Source organism: Lepidochelys kempii, chromosome 3 (genome assembly GCF_965140285.1).
Source record: "Lepidochelys kempii isolate rLepKem1 chromosome 3, rLepKem1.hap1, whole genome shotgun sequence".
Classification (NCBI taxonomy): domain Eukaryota; kingdom Metazoa; phylum Chordata; order Testudines; family Cheloniidae; genus Lepidochelys; species Lepidochelys kempii.
This window is the reverse complement of record NC_136382.1, coordinates 124,828,985-124,846,557: the sequence shown is the minus strand read 5'-3', so window position 1 is coordinate 124,846,557 and position 17,573 is coordinate 124,828,985. Positions and strand designations below refer to the sequence as shown.

Sequence of the window (17,573 nt, the reverse complement as noted above, 5' to 3'; positions counted from 1 at the left end):
AGCTCTCGTCCCCTGGAGCCCCTACTCTACTTGCGCTGTGTTGGTGACGTCTTCATCATCTGGACCCATGGAGGGGAGGCCCTTGGGGAGTTCCACCATGGTTTCGGCGGTTTCCGTCCCACCACCGGCCTCGGCCTGGTCCGGTCCGCGCGGGAGGTCCACTTCCTGGACACTGCAGTGCTAATAAACAATGGTCACATGGACACCACCCTGTGCCGGAGGCCTACTGACCGCTGTTCCTGCCTGCATGCCTCCGGCTTTCGCCCTGGCCGCACCGCACGGTCCATCGTCTGCAGCCGGGCTCTGCGGTGCAGCCGCGTTTGCTCCGGCCCCTCGGACGGAGACGGATGCCTGCGGGATCTCTGTCAAGCTTTCTTGCAACTGCGGTGCCCACCTGCGGAGGTGGAGAGACAGATTGGTGGAGCCGGGGGAGTTCCCGGAGGTTGCCTACTACAGGACAGGCCTAACGGAGAGGATGGCGGAGCGCCACTAGCCGTCACCTTCAGCCCCCAACTAAAACCCCTCCAACGCATTATTAAGGATCTACAACCTATCCTAAAGGATGACCCAACACTCTCACAAATCTTGGGAGACAGGCCAGTCCTTGCCTACAGACAGCCCCGCAACCTGAAGCAAATACTCACCAACAACCACATACCACACAACAGAACCACTAACCCAGGAACTTATCCTTGCAACTGACTTGTTCTCCTTATTTACCACTCCACCAATTTTTATATCTGTAGCAAAGCTTTTATATTTTCTTTCATATACTAATAATGCGCGTGTGTGTGTATATATGTGTGTGTGTGTGTGTGTGTGTGTGTACACACACACACACAGAATAGCACTGAGCCAAGAACAGATAATTAGGGTACCCTACCAGAAACCCCCTCATTTGACAGATTCCAGTAACAATTCTGCTTTCAGATCCATAAATTAACCAGTTTTTAATCCATTTAGTGTGTGCACATCAACTTTGCATAGTGCTATTTTTTTTTTTTTTTAGCATATCATGTAGTAGGCGGCTTTTATAAGGGAGTTGACTTAAGTATATTGTAAGTCAACATTTACTTTTAATAAAATTACAAGTTTAGTTGATAAAGGTATCAGATTTGTCTGACAAATTGTGTTTTCCATAACCCACGTATACTGTCATGTTAAAAACCCAGAATACGTTATTTACTGAATCTCACATCAACCATTCCAAGATTTTGCCCAGGACTCATATCAGACTAACTAGCTTATAGTTACCTGGATCAGCCCATTTACAGAATGGCAGCAGATTTTTGTGAAACAATTATAATTAAAAAAGTCACTTTCTGAAACATAGTTTTGTCTTTGTAAAAATTTGTCAGCAGCTGTAATTTAAAACTTCTTGAGACACCACACATTAGCTGTTCTGATACGTAATACTAAAACATAAGCTAAGGTATGATGATTATTCAATTTGTGGGATCTTGTGAGAATTCAACCTCCCAGTCAAATTAAAATAAAATTTTCCTCTGTAAAATTGTCATTTTAACAACTATTTCGATTTCTATTCTAGTCAATGGAAAATACGTTAAATTGTTGCTTCAAAAAGGATCTTTACTCATTTGCATGCCCTTCGATGAAAGGAAGTGAAATAGATTAAAATATCCAGTGTTTATAACTAAGTAATAGAATTCAGTTCCAACTCATCTTTAAAAGATCTGATTTTGTATTTAATGGATATTTTAAAAATTAGAACTTTTGTAAAATGGTCAATGATTTTGTTCAATTTTTTGTCCAGTTCGAGATTAGAAAAATCTTGCAATCAGCTTCCTGAAAGGGATAGTCTGTCCAGGCAGACTGATTTTGGGGACTAGTAAATAGACGATTGGTTCTGAACCAGGGTGGTACACAGAGGTCTTCCAGGGGGACATCCACTCATCCAGATATTTGCTTACTTTACAACAGGCTACGTAAAAAGCACTAGCGAAGTCAGTACAAACTATAATTTTATACTGACAAAATGAGAAAGTAAGCAATTTTTCAGTAATAGCATGCTGTGACACTTTTGTATTTTTATATCTGATTTTGTAAGTAGTTTTTAAGTAAGGTGCAATTTGAGGGTACACAAGCCAAATCCGACTCCTGAAAGGGGTATACAGTAACTCCTCACTTAACATTGTCCTGGTTAACGTTGTTACGTTGCTGATCTATTAGGGAAGAAGCTTGTTTAAAGTTGCGTAATGCTCCCTTACAATGTCGTTTGGCAGCTGCCTGCTTTGTCCACCGTTTGCAGGATTCTCTGGAAGAGCAGAGCCTCCCTGTGGGGATTAGAAGGGGGGGGGGGGAGAGACACGACACAGCTCCCCTAAATTCCCTGTAAAGTATGTGGCTCTGCAGCTGCCCAGCAGCAGTTCAGCTGTCCCTCCCCTTACTGCCGTGCTGCTCCTGCGACCTTCCTGCTTGCTGGGGGAAGGGGGGAGAAGGGAGCTGATATCAGGATGTCTCCCTGCTCCTGCCCCCCCACTGCGTGCTTGCTACACAAAGGAGTGGAGGGGCTCAGAGACAGAAGGCGGGATGGGAGCTTCCTGGAAGCTGTTGCTTCCTCTCTGAACTCGCTGATCTCTTTAAAAGGGCAACGTACTTGAAGTGGGGTCAGCATACTTAAAGGGGCAATGCACGTCTCTCACTCATACATGCACCCCACCCCACCGCCAGCACTTTGGAAAGTCAGAACCTGTGCAGCCGTGCATGTGCTGTCAAGAGGAGGGAGTGGTGCGCTTCAGCTGGATAGCTTGGGCTCATCATGATGTTCAGTTTTTGCAGGGAAGTTTTTGCAGCTACTGCCCTGTATCTATTGTTTCCTCCCTCCTGCCTCAGTCCATGCTGCTTTGTAGAGTGTGAGGCTACAACAAAGAGCCCTTGAGGGCTCAGCCGAGTGCTAGTTCATCATTTAGCAGCAAGGCATTCCTGGGAAAAAACCCTTTGTAGTGATAATCAAGGTGGGCCATTTCCAGCAGTTAATAAGAATGTCTGAGGAACAGATTATCACTACAAAGGGTTTTCTTTCCCCTCCCCACTCTCCTGCTGGTAATAGCTCATCTTAAGTGATCACTTTCCTTACAGTGTGCATGATAAACACCCATTTTTTCATGTTGTGTGTGTATATAAATCTCCTCACTGTATTTTCCACTGAATGCATCCGATGAAGTGAGCTGTAGCTCACAAAAGCTTATGCTCAAATAAATTGGTTAGTCTCTAAGGTGCCACAAGTACTCTTTTTTTTTTTTTGTAGTGGTCTGGAAAGGTTGAGAACCACTGAAGTAGACAGTCGCGAATGTTCAGATACAGATTAGTCAAGCTTGATGGATTCTTTAAAGGTTTTTTTCATCCAAACTGCTGAGTAGGAAAGAATCCTCAGTTTTCATATGATACACTTACTCTTGCTTGGCCTAGCCACTCTGGGAGAATGCCTTATTCCAACTCAAAGTACTCCAAAAATAAGTTACAGGGGAAGGTGGAAGCATGGCCATAAACTCTTAGATGTAGTGACAGAAGATGACTTGATGCCCTTGTCCTTGCCCAGACAATCAGACCTCCAAAGCCATGTGACTTCAAGAAAGGCCCATGCTTCCTTCTTTGGCAACTGACCATTGTTGCTGGGTTCCACCACCTCCTCATGAGCCAACAACTAAGACACAAACAAGCCTGTAGACCAGGAGACCGGCTAGCTAACAAACTTCACAAGAAGCTGAGAAGATCACTTTCTATGGCAAGCAATATTCTATAAATGTTTGAAATGTTTTAAGATTGAAGAGTTCACATGATCTTAAGTATGCAACTGAACACGTGTAAACCCCCGAAGGACAGCTCCTAAATTGCCCAACAGCAGCTATGACTTAAGCTGCTTATTCATAAATAAGCATAAATAATCTATGCTTTCCATTACAGGAGTTTGCAGATTAACACTCAGAAATTTTTGGTTTGTTAAAGATAAATTGGATTATCAAAGTCTTCCTTATAAAGTGTATGGGAATACCTGTAGCCAGCCACCAAGCAGGAGAGGGAGATAACTAAAACTCTGATATTAACGAAATAACAAGGTGGTTTCTTTGGGTTTATAAATAAATCTTAGCGAACTCAACTGGAATTTTTTCTCCCCTGCATGTTCCTTGTTTGACCAAACTGTTTGAATACTGAATTGGCTCCCAATTTTTTTGTGTTTTAGAAGTCAATTTATAAACAACCAATTTTTTATATGTTGCATAATTGTTTACTGATGTGAAATTACTGTATTTTAATCTATTTTATTTTTAACCTAGTTATTTGGATTTTTTTGCAGGGGACAATAACAATGTGTTTGTATACCTTTATTTTAGTTTACAGCTAGGTATAGTTAATAAAAACACATAAAATTGGAGCTATGTCTCTCATCAATGTTTCTTGAATTAGATGCCTGGGAACTTTAAGAACTAGAGAACTTGTGGAGTAAAATTAAGTAAGGTAGCCTTCTAAAAGGAAGCTCCAATTTGATGTTCTCAAAAGCACACAAAATGCTTTTCTCCAGCTTTAAAAAAATATGAGAGAGAGAACAGTGAATCAGGGAACAAAGACTCAGAATATAATACACTCCAGATGTGACAAATTCACTCTAAATATTCAAGTTTTGATGTTCCACTCTAAGGCCTTGTCTACACTACCAAGTTTTGCTGACAGAAGTTACGCCGCTTTAATTAAAGCGCTTTAAACAAACCAGTGTTACATGTCCACACTATGCTTCTTGTGTTGGCAGAGCACATCCACATAAGTAGCTCTTGCATTGACAGAGCAGTGCACTGTGGGTAGCTATCCCATCGTGCAACTGGCTGCAGGGTGCTTTGGGAAGGGTTTACAATGCCTCATGGGGCAGGTATAGCATCACATGATGCAGGTTTCTCAATCCCACCATTCCATGGGCATCCTACTAGATAGCCAGCCACTTTTCAACTGAAGTGTATGGGGGGAGGGGAGAGTGTGAGTGGGGAGAGGGAGAGACAGAAAGAGAGTGTGTTGGGGAAGTGAGAGAGATTGTGTGTGAGGGGAGCAGATATATGAGAGTGTGTTCAGGCGATGCAAACTACTTATCATAGAATATTAGTGTTGGAAGAGATCTCAGGAGATCATCTAGTGCAACCCCCTGCTCCAAGCAGGACCAACCGCAACTAAATCATCCCAGCCAGGGCTTTGTCAAGCTGGGCCTTAAAAACCTCTAAGGATGGAGATTCCACCACCTCCCTAGGTAACCCATTTCAGTGCTTCACCACCCTCCTAGTAAAACTGTGTTTCCTAATATCCAACCTAGACCTCCCCGCACCGCAACTTGAGACCATTGCTTCTTGTTCTGTCATCTGCCACCACTGAGAATAGAGCAGCTTCATCCTCTTTGGAACCCCGCTTCAGGTAGTTGAAGGCTGCTATCAAATTTCCCTTCACTCTTCTTCTACAGACTAAATAAGCCCAGTTCCCTCAGCCTCTCCTCATAAGTCATGTGCCTCAGCCCCTTCATCATTTTCGTTGCCCTCCGCAGGACTCTCTCCAATTTGTACACATCTCTTCTGTAATGGGGGGACCAAAACTGGACGCAATACTCCAGGTGTGGCCTCACCAGTGCTGAATAGAGGGGAATAATCACTTCCCTCAATCTGCTGGCAATGCTCCTACTAATACAGCCCAATATGCCATTGGCCTTCTTGGCAACAAGGGCACACTGCTGACTCATATCCAGCTTCTCATCCACTGTAATCCCCAGGTCCTTTTCTTATGGGGCGCCTCTATGTTTCTCTGCCCATAACATCAACAGCTTGCTTTCCTTAATTATACCCTTGCTCCCGACATTGGTTTATACCTGTGATGGTGCTCCTGTCTCTCTCTAACCTCAATAGGCCATTCTTGAGTCTATGGTAAAAGCACAGAAGGAAAAAAGGTTACTCTCCTTCTCGGGACTTGGTACCTCCTTGTTTGTTCACATGAAACACCTCTGTGACACTGTCAATAAGTACCTACACAGTCTTGCCCTGAATTAATGAGGCAGGAACTGCTCACAGGCATGGAATATTGTGCACAACTCAAATACGTTTATGTATAACCTGGAATCATGGGCAGTCCACAATCCCCGAGATTACAGGTCACTCAGATATGCTCCCCACCCTCTGGCCAAGGTATCCATTATTAACGTGATGGAAGGGAGGGGGGAGAGAAGGGAACTTCTACACACACAGTCTTGGCTCATCCACCAGTCCAACATCCTGTCCAAGATGCATACCAACTTGTCTAGGAGGTGAAACGGAGGATGACAGACTGACTTGAGCCAAGCCTGCAGTGCCCTGAGCAGTCATGCATGTACATGCATCTACTTGACCTAAGAATCTGATGATGATCCTTGAAGGACATACCTGGGAAGTGGCAGGAATGTTCTGGCACAAGAAGAACTCAGGAACTTCCTGTGGCCAGGATCAATACCCACATGGAAGTAGGCAACCTGTAAGTCAATGGCAGCACACCAGTCTCCCAGATCTAGGGAGGAGATAATTGTAGCCATGAATACCATTCTGCTCCTTATCTTCTTTACTTGTTCAGGTTCCAAAAGTCTACGATGGGACTGAGTTCTCCTTTGGCCTTGGGTATTAGAAAATAATTGGAATCCATACCCCTGCCCTGATGTAGAAGGGTCACCTCCTCTAAGGCCTCTGAAGAACGTAAGGTTTGCATTTTTTATTTTAGTACAGACTCATGAGGAGGTCCCTGGAGATGGACTGGATAGTAGAAGGGAAATAGAAAGGAACTGCAGGATGTATCCCAATTGCACCAGGCTTAGTACCCATTTGTGCAAGGTGATGAACTATCACATGTAGAAAATGGGATAACCTGTCCCAGAAAAGTGGGGAATGGCCAGTGAAATCCTGGTCAGGTAGCATGCTGTCTTTGACATAAGAGTCAAATCAGCTGCTTTGAGTCCTGAGGACATCTAAATGAAGAAACCAAGGAAGTAGAAGGCATTGGCCTTCTCTTCTGTGACCTTTGCCTCCTCTTAGATCATCAGCCTCCTGGAAGATGTAATACTGCTGTCTAGGACGTTTTGAGAATTATATTTTGTCCTTTTCATCACCTGCATATAGAGGTTCAAAAACTTCACAATTCCTCTCAAGTCCTTCAGGGAATGCAAAGTCTCATCTGTTTTAGATAAAAGAAAGATACCTCAAAGGGGAGGTCCCCAATTGTCTGCTGCACCTCCACAGGAATCCTCAATGACTGCAACCAGGAGGAATGGTACATAGTCACTGCCCATGCAAAATCCACCATGTCCAAAGAAGCCTGAAGAACTGATTGAAAGATGAGGCATCTCTGAGTGACACGCAAGTAAAACTGGACTCTTTCCAATTAGATAGTCATATCTCCACAACAGAACATGGTGATTAGCAATAAGGAATTATAAACTCATCGTAGAATAACCCATTCTACCAAAATGGTCACATTTTTGGCATCTGTGTCTTTGGGGATAGCCGTAGCCCAGTCCTGACAGCTTCTCTCATTCACCGCATCCATAACTAATGAGCCAGGTGCGGGACGTAAACAGAATAGTTCAAACCCATAAGATGGAACCCAATATTTCTTTTCTGCTCTTTTGGCTACACGTGAAACAGAAGATTTTGGCCAGCTGCATAACGACCCTATTTATAGGCAGGACCACCTTTCCTGACTCTGTGGAATGGAAAACTTCAGAGAGCTTCTGGGTATTCTCTTAAATAACTCACCCACTTAAATATCCAAAAAAGCTGCCATTTTCCTGAGGACCTCTTGATATACCGCAGTCATCCGGTACTGGAGATGATCTCTCCAATACTAGAGCCTCATCAGTAATGAGGAAGATGCCTTAAGCAAAGGAGATAGCTCCCATGGCTGTTGTTGCAGTATCAGAACAGGGTGTGGCTCAAGAGAAGGCTGAAGTAAGTCCTGTAACCTAAGAGTCCAAAAGCTGATCAGTATCAACCAGCATGAGAAGGCTCCCTCCTGGAGGATCTAACTCATATGAAGTATTGGCAATATAGAACTGGATGCTGGGGGCGTCCCCCCATGGCATCCAACAGGCCACGGACGGGGATGTATGGTACCAGGCCCCAGGTATGTCTGTCCCAAGCGCTGAACACTCTGGCTGAACTCTTCTCAAAACAACACCGGTGAGAGTGGAACCAAGAGGAAGGTTTGGACTCTCATTATGGATATACCTGAGAGACTACTTTGAGTCTGACAAGAAATCGAAGTATTCCAAGAACCAGGGTGGCATGGTACCAGGAAGGGGTCCCCAGCGATCGAGATCTTGATCTATGTCAGAGATGCAGCACCGGAGGAAGCATGGATGGCTTCTTAGCTGCTGATAACACACCACGTGCAGGGTCCGGGTTCTGAACCAAACCAGAGGAGACAGAAAAATAGTGTTGAAACCAAAGCTGGTGGCCCTAGAAAAGGATTTTCTGTGCCCCTGACCTGGGGCTTTTGTCCTAAGTAACAGTGATGGTGGTAAACAGGTACAACAATCACTGGCCATGGCATAGACTCTTCGACAGTCAGTACAGACATGGGCTACTGTCCTGTAGTGATCAGGGATGATTGCTCTGCTGCCACTGAAGAAGCAAGTAGTCTCATTAGTCCCTGAGAAGGCACCAGAGTCAACAGATCAGGTCTCTCTGAATTAAGGATGTAAATCTAGTTTATAAAGGTAACCGTTTAAACGATTAAAATTATATCGTGTAACCTGTCAACTGATTAAAGTGAGAGGGGCCGGGGCTGCTCTGGGCTGGTGCTGCTCCAGCTGGCTAGCTGGCCTGGGGAGTGGAGCTGGGGCTAGAGTTGGCCGGTGTGGCTGGAGCTGCTCCAGCCGGCCCAGGGCTGGGAGTTAACAGTTAGGGTTGGTTAATGGTAAGACTAGTGCTTATCAGTTAACCATTTTAATATTTCACATCCCTACTCTGAATGAGCCAATACCAGAGCGATGAGCCAAAGGATGCTCTCTACCGTTGGTACTGGAACAACCTTCTATGGAAGAATCCCACACACTGATGCCAACTTCTGCTATGTTTTGAAGCCGGGTCTGCTCTGATGTCTTGTGCATCAAAGACTACCCTCCTGGATGACAGGAATCTCCTGCGGCCTCTCTCTGTACCCACAGTGTGGGGAGCACTCCAGCAAGGAGACTTTTAAAAGCATGCCTTGGTTGATCAAGGGGCCTCTGATGCCAGTCTAAAAGCAGCCTGCATCAGAATACATGGGAAACACTCCTCTCTCAGCTTCCTCAGTCTAGTCTTGAAGCTGTGACAAATGGAGTACTTGGCTCTAATATGGCCCTCACCCAAAGATTTGAAATAGGGGGAATGAGGGTCACTGACAGACATAGGCTCCCCCAGTACCTGGCAGGGTCCACAGACCCACCAGACTGGAAAAATCAAACTGAGAACTAAATCTGAAAATGAAATACAGAACGAAAATAAAAAGAACGTCGAAGTACTTTAAATCTGAGTACCAGCGGTTAGAATCAAGTAGTTTTGTTCACAGGAAACACAAACACTCCTTACCACCAGTGGTCTATGGAACTGAAGGAGGAGCCGGGCTGCCCCCATGTGTGACCATCTTTAGGAAACAATGTAGAACTTTCCTCTTTGAGAAAGTCCTTCCTTCTGAAGTGCTGCTCAGAACACAATGTCCCCATTCTATTCATAAATACCTACCAACCTCCCTCTGCCAAACAAAAAACAGACTCCAAGCCAAGTTTTGACCCCTAAAATTGAGACATGCCAAAGATTCCATGAAGTTCACTAAGGACTTCTGCATTGTTATTTGATTTTATGTGGAACTGGCTCAGATACTACCATGACAGGCAGCAGTATAAAGACCTAAAATAGATAATTGACAATTTTGGCATTAGTCATCTAATTTTGTGTGCCCAATTTGAGAAGGCGAGGGCCTGACTTTTCAGAGTATTTAGCGTTATATCACACTTTATATGTTCAGGGAAGAGCTCCCATTGACCTCAGTTGTAGATGAGTGCTTAGCACTCTGCAAATCAGATCTCAGGGTCCCAAAAAAATGAGAAACACTGGCCAGCTGAAATTTTGGTCTACATCACTTGTCTAGCATCACATAGGAAGAATCCAGTTCTCTAGAGCAGCATTCAACTGCCTTAATGATCAGATTCATCTCTTTTCCTGCAGTCTTCTGCCTCATTCACTTCACACCTTCCGCAACAAGTGATGGAGGGGGTCTTATATAACTTCATTCACTACACAGCCCTGATTCATTCCCAGAGCATACTCCATCCTGTGCACTGTGTGAGGCAGGGGTCTTTTGGAAAAAATGTGTGTTCATGCAATTAAAAAGTGTATCACTGCAAATTAGGAAAACAAATTAAAGATCCACAGGCAACCTTAATTCGGACAGGTTTCAGAGTAGCAGCCGTGTTAGTCTGTATCTGCAAAAACGAACAGGAGTACTTGTGGCACCTTAGAGACTAAAATTTATTAGAGCATAAGCTTTTGTGGGTTACAGCCCATTTCATCGGATGCATAGAATGGAACATATTGTAAGAGATATTACACACACACATAGGTAAGTTGGAAGTTGCCATACAAACTGTGAGAGGCTAATTAGTTAAGATGAGCTATTATCAGCAGGAGAAAAAGAACTTCCGTAGTGATAATCAAGATGGCCCATTTAGACAGTTGACAAGAAGGTGTGAGGATTCTTAACTTAGGGAAATAGATTCAATGTGTAATGACCCAGCCACTCCCAGTCTCTATTCAAACCCCAGTTAATAATATTAGTTTACAGTTAATTCGTTAATTCTGACATTTCCTAATTTTTGGGTGCTTAACTTTGCAACCATAATGTTTGTTTTTTTTAATATAGTCTTTTTGGATGTAATTTTCTATGTTTTTCACAAAGTTAAATTTGAGAAAAAAATTTCCCCATGTTGGGAACCATATTGACCCTCGACATTCAGAACTCATCATAACATTACCTTGTCTAGGTTTGGGAGCGTCATTCATGTGTCATGCCACTTAAACCACTGGATGCACATGCTGAAGACAAACAGATGAGCTCTGTGATCCAGCAAATCCCATATACACAAGCATGACCTCACAAAAAAATTTCTAAGTGTATTGTCTATCTGCTGACAGAATGAACTGTCCCTAAGTGTTCGGATTGACAGAAGAGAGGTGCATTCTCTTCACGTTACAAAGTCAACATAAAAATGACTTTCAAGGGAGATGGGAAAATTTACAGGCAAGTAAGCTTTATTTTGACCAAGATCTTTCTTCTCACATATATATTCAGCATTAAAGTGACCATGTGGTACCTAAAAGGAAAATGAAAAAAATAAAAGTGAATCTAGAGAATGGGAAGATTTCATTGAAATAATTGTATATAATAATTTCTAGCCTCACTGTGGCATGCAACCAAAACACAGACCACACACACAAACCAAACACATCCATACTACTGCACCAGAACAATCTTGTTTCTTTCTGACTGCAACGTGTTTCCATGGATAATGCAGAAATGCTATTTCACACCTTATTTTAAAATAACCAAACAATTAAGAAGGACCTCTGAGAAGTCGGTGGCTAAGACAGACTGACATGTCAGTGTTAAAGAGATGAAGTACATCATGGGAAAAAAAAAGATAAACTGACAGCTTGGAGAATGGAAAGACAAGGTGGGTAAGATAACTACTTATGCTAAACCATCTGTTCCTCCTTGCATTTTGCTGTGATGTTGGGAGTAAATTTCCCAGACCTGAAGAAGAGCTCTGTGTGGCTTGAAAGCTTCTCTCTCTCATCAACAGAAGTGGATCCAATAGAAGATATTACCTCACTCACCTTGTTTCTCTAACATCCTGGGTCAGACATGGCTACAACTATACTGCATGCAGCCTGGAGAACGTTCATAGGACCTTTAAAGATGTGCACATTTTCATTCTCTTGACTTATTTCTCATGTAAATCAAAGATTTCTGTTAGATTCTTCAACTTCTCAAATTAAATCAAATCTACTTATCACATTAAATCAAGTTTCTGATAATTTAAAAATATTTTTATTTCAATCTTTTGTAGGAAATTCACTATAATTAGTTCTGAAAGACAACTAGAATCATCTTTATGGGAGAGGCAGAAAGGGGCAATTTGTCAAAGGTTTAGGACAAAAGAAAGCCTGTTCCCAAGATACTGGTTGCAATCATTGAATAAGTGAAGAAAGATTGGGGACCTCTGGGAAGTGTCAAGAAGAAGCAGCTGAAGGTATACCAGAAACCTACCGAAGTGGTTTTCTGCTCTACCTATAGGGCATGGATATAGATAAATTTAAATTTAGTGCACACAGTTAGGCAACTAAGTACATTTTAAGCACCTTCAGGGATTTGGTTGTTAAGAGGGTATAAGCACCCGAAGCTCCATCTGGAGTGGTCAGCACCCCTAAAAAAATCAGGCTACTTATTTAGATGCCCAACATTAGGACCCCAAGTATGTAAATTCTGGATATAACTGATATACCACTATTAACTAAGTCTGGAACTTGCCATTAGAGTACACACATAACTTATAGTTATCAAGGGCACACTATATTCCTTTTCTCTAGGCCATTTTGTAAGTAATAGTTCTAATCTGAACCATAATAACCAAGAACAGGACAAGCAGATGGGATACTTCATCTACCTATTAATATTAGGAATAGAAATTCTTCATATAAGAAAAATAATTTCTTCAAATTTATTTTCATATGAGCTCAAAGATTATACATTTTACCATAAAAATGACTAATGTTTTTAAAAATGTTTCCATTTTCATGACTCCAGTGACTGAATGCCAGTATTCAGTCAGGGATCGGTCCTGCTTTGAGCAAGGGGTTGGACTAAATGACCTCCTGAGGTCCCTTCCAACCCTGATATTCTATGATTCTATGATTGAGGATATGTTTTAGGGGAGCAAGAAAATTTTACCCAAACTCCTAACACCTTCCATTTTATCCTCTTTATTTGTATGTTTAAAAATTCATAACCATTTCTTAATGTATTCAGCTATTTATTTAAGACTAACTTTTTTAAACCAATAGTTAAAATTTAACTCAAACATATAAAAAAATCCTTAAATTGAAACGCTTTGAACTCAGATTTATAAACAATATCTAGTGTCCCTAACCTCTGTTTGTCAGAGGGTGGAGATGGATGGCAGGAGAGAGATCACTTGATCATTACCTGTTAGGTTCACTCCCTCTGGGGCATCTAGCATTGGCCACTGTAGGCAGACAGGATACTGGGCTGGATGGACCTTTGGTCAGACCCAGTATGGCCATTCTTATGCTCTAATTTAAAACTGCAGAATGTCTGTCTGATTTATTTACTGGGTCTGTAATAAGAAGTCTGAAAATTATATTTCATACTGCACTTTTGACCTATCATATTTCCAATAGTTACATTACATGACAAAAGCAGTTTTGCTGATATTTGCAACGTACAAGTTTTCTGAGGAAAGCACTGTCTCTTCATATGTCCTGGTACAATGCCTAGCACCAGGGGCCCCAAACCTAAGGCTTTGTCTACATTAGAAAGTTTTGTTGGCAAAAGGCAGCTTTTGGCAACAAAACAAAACCACCTTGATGAGAGACAGGTTTTTTGTGCTAATGTTTTAGCGGCAAAATGCCAGTGTAGACACCGTGCTTGGTTTTGCCACTATAAATGACTTCCAGGAGGTGATGTCCATGCTGACCACTCTGGTTAGCAGTTCGAACTCCGCTGCCCTGCAGCCAGGTAAACAACCTTTCCCACCCCTCCCCCTTTAAAGCCCCACTAATTTTTGAAGTTCCACTTCCTGCTTGCTTGGCATGCAGAGCTCATATTACATCTTCCCACTTAACTATGGAGATGCTACATGGCAAAAGCTCTCCTGCTTGGATCAATGCGAAACTGTTGGATCTCGAGTATATGGGGAGAGGAGGTTGTCCAGTCCCAGCTGTGCTACAGCCATAGGAATTTCGATACCGACAGGCAGATTTCTCATGGCTTGTGTGAAAAGGGGTACAATCGGGACACAGTGCAATGCAGAGTGAAGATAAGGCATACCAGAAGGCAAGGGAGGCAAACCGTTGCTCCAGTGCTGTGCCCAAGGCCTGCCAGTTCTATAAGGAGTTGGGTATCATACTCAGTGGTCCACCAAGAACCCAGTGGAGACTTTGGCGGGGTCTGAGGTAGTGGAAAGCGGACCTAATCCAGAGGATGAAGTCGTGGACGAGAAGGTGGAGTTACAGGATGCTGTGGTGCCTACAGTGGGGTCATCAGGCCATTTAAGAACTGTTCTAACTCCAGAGTGGTCTAGCCAGTCCTGACACACACAGTCCAGCAAGCAAGAAGCAAGAGAGGAGATGCTTGGTAAGTTTTGTTTTTTAAAGTCAGTGGTGCTTGGTTACATGATGGCTGCAGGGATAGAAATGTGTTTCTGTGTGCTGGACTTTTCTGTGTGCAGATAAGCAATACAGCAGAACGGTGAGTTGATGGACACCAACTTTTCATGGGAATCCTCTAGAGAGATCGATAGGAAACTTTCCTGTAGGTACTCGGCAATTCTCTGCTGGACGTTCCTTGGCAGAGCTGCTTTGTTCCTTCCTGCATTGAATGAAGCTTTCCCATGCCACTCGGCAATCACCTGCAGGGACCAAAGTGGCACACAGGCAAAGAACACAGACATAGGGTCAGAAGCCGCAAGCATGCAGCAGATGCAGCCTTGCTTCCCTAGTTACCTTCAAGAGTGAGATATCTGCTTCAATGACCCCTGTGGAAAAGGGTTATAGAATTTACAATATTGTCCCTCATCGCCTGCACTGCGTCCTTTCCATAAGCACCACCGCTGTTTACCCCAGGTACAAGACCCCTGCTGGCTAAACTTACCAGGCCGGGGGTGTTCACAGAGACATGTGTTTGCCAAGGGACACTGAGAAAGTGCTTGGTATGTTACAAGAGCTGTGCTAAATTGCAATGATTCAATGCTGTGCGTGAACGAACAATCACGCTTGTGTATTGTTTCTTGTGCTTCTGCAGATATGGCTTTCAGGGGAAACCCCCTATACGCAGACAGAGTGCCTCCGCCAGATAAAGTGTCCAAGACGGAGCAAGGAGGGCATGTTCAAAGGCAGGACAGAAAAGAAAATCATTACCTAATTAAGGACCCCACTGAGCGAATGATAAACGTAATGGAGCAGCAAACAGAGATGCTCAAGTCCCTCATAAAGCTGCTGTCAGAACTGATGCATGCCCATGCTCCCCTACAGCAAATTCAGAACTGTTTTCAAGCCCCTCCCCCCCCCGCATTCCCTGACACTTCCCAGAACTTCTCAGTTTCCCATTCACTCCACCCCCCTTTCAAAATGATTGCTGGACCTATGCCCAGCTCCTACAGTCTGTCCTTCTCTGCTCCCTTCTTGTCCCACCAAGTGTTTGTGTGTATCTGAAAGATAATTGATCTTTATTTAGGCCCTAAAAATTGAGATAGCAGGTGGCAGCAAGATAACAAAGGAAGTTTAATGCTTTGCTTACTGAAATCCTAGATCACAAATAATTGAAAGTGCTTCCTAGGAAAATTCAATTTAATGAACCACTGCAGTTTGCAGCGTAGAAATATACATTATTGATTCTCATTCTCAAAGTGTTGCCTCAAAGCTTCTATGATTCAGACTGCCCCTTGTTGTGCCCCTCTAATAGCCCTAGTATCAGAGTGCTCAAAAATCAGTTGCCAGGTGCTGTGCCTCAGCAATCCATCCCTGAACAAATCTTTCACCCTTAGCTTCACAAATATTATGCAACGTACAACAGGTGGTTATGACAATGGGAATAGTCTCCTCATTGAGGTCTAACCTGCCCTAAACGCATCACCATCAAGCCGTTAATCTCCAGACAAACATTCCACGGTCATCCTGCACCTATTCAATCTATTGTTGAAGCACTCCTTACTGCTATCCAGGTTTCCTGTGTACTGCTTCATGAGCCATGGGAGTAAGGTGAGCTGGGTCTCCCAGGATCACTATGGGCATTTCAACATTCCCCACTAGAATCTTCTGTTCTGGAAATAAAGTCCCCATCTGCAGCTTTCTATACAGGCCAGCGTTCCTGAAAATATGTGCATCGTGGACATTCCCAGACCAACTAGCATATATATCAGTGAAACGACAGGGGTGATCCGCAAGCACCTTCAATACCCCTTTTTATTGATGCATTCCATTGCAAGGTGGTCCGGCGCCAAAATTGGAATGTATGTGCCATCTATCGTCCCACCACAGTTAGGAAAACCCATTTCCGCAAAGCCATCCACTATTTCACGCACATTGCCAAGCGTCATGGTGTGTCAAAGCAGGATGAGATTAATGTTCCTGCACACTTGCCTGAATGCAGCCCCAACAGTCTATTTCCCCACTCCACAGTGATTAGCGACTGACTTGTAGCAGTCTGGAGTTGCCTGCTTCCACACTGCAATTGCCACGCACTTCTCCACCGAGAGGCCAGCTCTCATTTTGGTGTCCTTGCGTCACAGTGCTGGGGCGAGCTCTACACACAACTCTAGGACATGGCCTTCCTCGTCTGAAAATTCTGTAGCCACTGCTCATCATCCTAGACCTGCATAACGATGCAATCCCACCATTCAATGCTTGTTTCCCGAGCCCAAAAGCAACAGTCCACCATGTGCAGCTGCTCCATGAATTGCAAAAGTAATCGTAAGTCGCTCCTATCCATGTCACCCGGGAAGTCAGGCTAGTCTGAATCCTATTCAGTTAGGAACTTTATGATTAACTGCACTGCCTTCGGCGATGTGTTAATGACAGTTAGCAGAGCATTGGAGAGCAGTGCAGGCTCCATCCTTTCCACACAGAGATGGCGGGCAGACAGCGAACAAGAACCATTGAAAAATGCTGCAAACCGAAGCTGGAAGACCATGGAATGCTGGGACCAAAACCAATGCATCATGGCACATTGAGCCAGCACCCATGATGCACTGCAATCCATTCTGCCAACCCAGAAGTCACAGTGGTATAAGGTGGAGAGTAACACTGTCAATGCTAGAGCACTACGAGTGGACATGCTCTGCCGACAGAGAGCATAGTGTGAATATGCAATAGCGATGTTTATACACTGCTTTTTGGTCATCGACATAACTTTTGTCGACAAAACTCTGTAGTGTAGACATAGCCTGTCAAATATAAAGGGAAGGGTAAACACCTTTAAAATCCCTCCTGGCCAGAGGAAAAACCCTTTCACCTGTAAAGGGTTAAGAAGCTAGGATAACCTCGCTGGCACCTGACCACAATAACCAATGAGGAGACAAGATACTTTCAAAGCTGGAGGGGGGGAAAAAACAAAGGGTCTGTCTGTCTGGGTGATGCTTTTGCCGGGGACAGAACAGGAATGGAGTTTTAGAATTTAGTAATCTAGCTAGATATGCGTTAGATTCTGATTTCTTTAAACGGCTGAGGAAATAAGCTGTGCTGAAAGGAATGGATATTCCTGTCTTTGTGTCTTTTTGTAACTTAAGGTTT

At 43.6% G+C, this 17,573-nt stretch overlaps 1 protein-coding gene across 14 annotated transcripts in view; it reads right to left on the bottom strand.

Annotated features, from left to right (window-relative positions):
• Nucleotides 1-17,573, bottom strand: part of QKI (QKI, KH domain containing RNA binding) — a 331,324-nt gene that overhangs the window by 126,281 nt on the left and 187,470 nt on the right. The window lies entirely within an intron of this gene.